We start from the raw sequence: 5,577 nt of genomic DNA, 5'->3' as shown, positions 1-5,577 counted from the left end.
GTTTCCCTGCACTTTATATTCTATTTTTTCTCCTCGGACTTCACATATAGCGTGTAGCTTGTTTTTTTAGAATCTTAGAGATGGTAAAAAAATAGCACCTTTGTGTCATGATTTCATCAATGAGGTGATCACCACGCATGTGCCAAACTTTTTTGTCCTCCTTTTTTTCTTCTCACTATTAGAAAAGAGGGGTTTGGTCCAGGTCCTGAAATCCTATTAGTCCCGCTTCACATACGAACTGGGACCTACGGTGACATTGGTCCTGGTTCGTGAGGCCAGGGCACCGGCCGGGCATCGTGGGCCATTGGTCCCGGTTTGTCTCACCCCTTTTGTCTCGGTTCCAGTCAAGAACCGGGACTAATAGGCCGGCAACCGTTCGTATCCCCTTTAGTCCCAGTTGGTGGATCAAACCGGGACTAAGGTCTGGTGGCGGGCGTTCGTACAACCGTTCATATCCTCCTTTAGTCCCGGTTGGTGGGTCAAACCGGGGTGGCGGCCCTTCGAATCACCATTTTAGTTTCGGTTTGTCATCCAACCCGGGACTAAAGGTCCAAACGGTTTGCGCTCCCACGTCGTTTCCAGCGATGAAAACTGCAACCGAAGGAGAGTCTATCGCCATTCTCTGTTCTTCTCCTCTAGCGCTCTCCTCTATTCTTCTTCTTCCTCTCTTCTTCCCCTATCTTCTTCCATTCTTCTTTCACCATGACGTATGAAACCGGAGAGGTGCGCGAACATGGCACGACGAAACTCAGGGTTAGGTACACGAACGAGAGCAGAGCGGTGCCAAATTTTCTGTCACGGTTCCAAGAGTGGGTTGACGCTGCGCCGGAGCAAGAGGCGTTCTTGGGCCTTGATCTGGAGTTCACGGCCAACCATCAAGGTGTTGCCATGATCCATCTATCCTTCAAACATCATGTCTTGATCTTAAAATGGGCGAGGTATGTTTTGAGTCTTTCTTTGATCAAAGGTTATGAAAATTACATGTATTCATCTTCTCTAGGTTCCATATGATAGCAATATGGAGTTTCTATATACGTTCCATTGGATAGTTAATTGAGGTTTTCTTAATCAATTCATAAGATATGAAAATTGCATAGGATAGCAATATGTGTTACAACATTGGATATATTGATCTCCCTAGGTTCCATTGGATAGCATATATTTATCTCCCTAGGTTCCATTGGATAGCATATATTGATCTCCCTAGGTTCCATTGGATATATTACAACATAGACTTTCTTTGATCCAAGGTTATGAAAATTGCATATATTGATCTGCCTAGGTTCCATTGGATAGCAATATGAAGTTTATATATATGTTCAATTGGATATATAGTTAATTGAGGGTTTATTGATCAATTCATATGATATGAAAATTGCATAGGATAGCAATATGTTACAATATTGGAATCCTATAAAGATTAATTTCTCTTTAGTTGTAGTGAATCAATTTTTCATTGGTAAGTTTTGAGGCTTTCTTTGATCCAAAGGTTATGAAAATTGCATATACTAATCTCTCTAGGTTCCATTGGATAGCAATATGCAGTTTCTTTATATGTTCCATTGGATAGTTAATTGAGGGTTTCTTGATCAATTCATAGGATATGAAAATTGCATCAGATAGAAACATGTTACAATATTGGAATCCTATAAAGATCAATTCGTAGGATATGAAAATTAGATAGAATAGTAATATGTTCCATTTGAATCGCTATGATAAATTTCTCTTTAGTTGTATTCAAACATTTTTCCTTGTTGCAGCAGTATGTAACATTTGTTCCATTTTAACTTGCTGATATTGCAGTAGTGACAAGCATTGTCCAGAACTCATGGACTTCCTTCGCAACGGCATACGTTTCGCTAGCGTTGACACAACGAACGATAAGCTGAACATGAGGCGCAGCTTTGGTATTGAGATACCAGTTGAGTGCCACATTGACCTCCAAGGCCTATTCCAGCTTCAATATCCGAGGACTTCGATGGCTGATATGGCAGTCGCCATGATCGATGAGGAGTACCATGATATCAAGACTTCATTCACGAAGTCTCGGCACAAGAAGTGGGGAAGACCCCACTTGACCCTATCAACGTTGATTATGCAACAAAAGATGCATATGTTGCATACGAGTTGTACCACAAGATTAGTATCGTGAAATATGGCCAGCGTCACCTCGCAAAACCAGCTTTGGGACATTCAGATTCAGATTTAGATTCAGACGAGTAGTGTTGACAACGGCGAACACTTGTATATATATATATGTATGCTAGCTATTATTATGTACTGCTTGCATCTATTATTATGTACTGCTTGGACCAATTTATATATCTGGTTTCCGTTTGTGCCATTTCATAGAGTTTCCAAATTTGAATGGTTATTTAGCCCTTTCTTTATTCACCACCGCTTTACGTATTGTTGTGAACTAATTCTTTATTCATATTGGTGTAATATTTACTTTATTCAAACTTCTCCATGGTTCATACCCCCCGATACAACCCATAGATACATCGATATAAGCAAGCAACACAAAGAAAACATAATATGTCAAAAACAGAATAGTCGGAAGTAATCTGTATAATTTGAATACTTATGTAACTCCAAAAATTATGAAAAATAAAGAAAATATGGGTAAATTGTATATGAATCTTGTGTAAAAAGTTGAGATCAAAAGCACGTTCGAGTGAATTCAAAATATTTCTGGACTAAGGTCGAAAGTTTCTGTTTTTTCAGCAAAATAAAATTGCAAACACCGTAGACCATCCCAAAGGTCTTACTTGGCGCAAACACAAACTGCTATCTGCTTGAAATGATGATACCATGCCAACTTTCAACCTATTCAGAGTTCATTTCTAGTGCTTTTCAATTTCTGGGTCAGTTAGCTCACAAAAAATCAGTAAATGCATGAAAAATATCAAATGAAGTCAAAAATAGTTGAAAATTGATGATGTGGCCTTGAATGGTGCATTTTGAACACACAAAAGCTCTGGAGTTCAAATAATTCTAAAAAATGAAATCCCTTTTGTAACACATGAGTTTTCGTATGAACCAAAATACTTCGAAAGAGGTTGTCTGATTTGTACACCAAGTGCGTCCAGTTTTTGTCGCAACCCTCTCAACTTTTTAGTACATGCTATGTGGGTGAAATGATGATACCATGCCAACTTTCAACCTACTCACAGTTCATTTGTAGTGTTTTTCAATTTCTGGGTCATTTAGGTCAAAAAATCAATAAATGAAGGAAAAATACCAAATGAAGTCAGAAATAGTTGAAAATTGATGATGTGAGTTTGAATGGTGCATTATGAACACACAAAAGGTTTGGAGTTCAAATAATTCAAAAAATGAAACCCCTTTTGTAATAGATGAGTTTTCGTATGAAACCCTGATACTTCGAAAGAGAATGTTCGATTTGTACACAAAGTGCATCCAGTTTTTGCCGCAACCCTCTAAACTTTTTAGCACATGCTAGGTGGGTGAAATGATGGTACCATGCCCACTTTCAACCTATTCAGAGTTCATTTGTAGTGCTTTTCAATTTCTGGGTCATTTAGGTCAAAAAAATCAATAAATGCATGAAAAATACCAAATGAAGTCAGAAATAGTTGAAAATTGATGATGTGACTTTGAATGGTGCATTATGAACACACAAAAGCTCTGGAGTTCAAATAATTCCAAAAATGAAATCCCTTTTGTAATAGATGAGTTTTCGTATGAAACCCTGATACTTCGAAAGAGAATGTTCGATTTGTACACAAAGTGCGTCCAGTTTTTGCCGCAACCCTCTCAACTTTTTAGCACATGCAATGTGGGTGAAATGATTATACCATGCCCACTTTCAACCTATTCAGAGTTCATTTGTAGTGCTTTTCAATTTCTAGGTCATTTAGGTCAAAAAAATCAATAAATGCATGAAAAATACCAAATGAAGTCAGAAATAGTTGAAAATTGATGATGTGGCTTTGAATGGTGCATTCTCAACACATAAAAGGTCTAGAGTTCAAATAATTCCAAAATTGAAATCCCTTTTGTAACACATGAGTTTTCGTATGAAACCCTCATATTTCTAAAGAGATTGTTCGATTTGTACATAAAGTATGTCCTGTTTTTACCGCAGCCCTCTCAGCTTTTTAGCACATGCTATGTGGGTGAAATGATGATACCATGCCAACTTTCAACCTATTCAGAGTTCATTTGTAGTGCTTTTCAATTTCTGGGACATTTAGGTCAAAAAATCAATAAATGCATGAAAAATACGAAATGAAGTCAGAAATAGTTGAAAATTGATGATGTGGGTTTGAATGGTGCATTTTGAACACACAAAAGGTATGGAGTTCAAATATTTCCAAAAAATGAAATCCCTTTTGTAACAGATGAGTTTTCGTATGAAACCGTGATATTTCAAAAGAGATTGTCCGATTTGTACACGAAGTGTGTCCAGTTTTTCCCGCAACCCTCTCAACTTTTTAGCACATGCTATGTGGGTGAAATGATGATACCATGCAAACTTTCAACCTATTCGGAGTTTATTTGTAGTGCTTTTTAATTTCTGGGTCATTTCATCAAAAAAATCAATTAATGCATGAAAAATACCAAATGAAGTCAGAAATAGTTGAAAATTAACGATGTGGCTTTGAATGGTGCGTTCTGAACACACAAAAGGTCTGGAGTTCAAATAATTACAAAAAATGAAATCCCTTTTGTAACACATGAGTTTTCGTATGAAACCCTGATACTTCGAAAGAGATTGTCCGATTTGTACACGAAGTGCGTCCAGTTTTTGCCGCGACCCTCTCAACTTTTTAGCACGTGCTATGTGGGTGAAATGATGATACCATGCCAAATTTCAACCTATCCAGAGTTCATTTGTAGTGCTTTTCAATTTTTTGGTCATTTAGGTAAAAAATCAAGAAATGCATGAATAATACCAAATGAAGTCAAAAAAAGTTAAAAATAGTTGATGTGGCTTTGAATGGTGCATTTTGAACACACAAAAGGTGTGGAGTTCAAATAATTCCAAAAAAATAATCACTGAAAAATAGTAAGTAGGAACAAAAAACTATATTCGTTAAAAAGAAATGTCAACTAATGGGCCACCACGACCTGAATACAACTAGAAACCCAACTAGATAGTTGGGCCAGGATTCAGGCCCGCAAAAGGCCCAGCAGCTAGTGATAGTTGAGGCTTGGAAGCCTGCATATGAGAGGAGCTCGAAAAGTGTGTGTGCACAAGCGCTTATTGCTACCTCTTGAGCTTGCGTTGGTTTTTCCCTTGAAGAGGAAAGGGTGATGCAACACAGTAGCAGTAAGTATTTCCCTCAGTTTGAGAACCAAGGTATCAATCCAGTAGGAGTATCAAGCCAAGTCTCCACCGTACCTGCGCAAAAACAACAAACTTGCACCCAACGCTATAAAGGGGTTGTCAATCCCTTCACTATTGATTGCAAGGTGAGATCTGAAGGTGGAAAATGCAACGAAGAAAAAGTGTAGGGCAGAAAATATGATGTGGAGTAGACCCGGGGGCCATACACTACTGAAATTCAGTAATTTGCCGTCTGCCAAGGCAGATGGCAAAGGGGGCAA

Source organism: Hordeum vulgare, chromosome 2H, assembly GCF_904849725.1.
Source record: "Hordeum vulgare subsp. vulgare chromosome 2H, MorexV3_pseudomolecules_assembly, whole genome shotgun sequence".
NCBI lineage: Eukaryota > Viridiplantae > Streptophyta > Magnoliopsida > Poales > Poaceae > Hordeum > Hordeum vulgare.
This window is presented reverse-complemented; position numbering follows the sequence as displayed.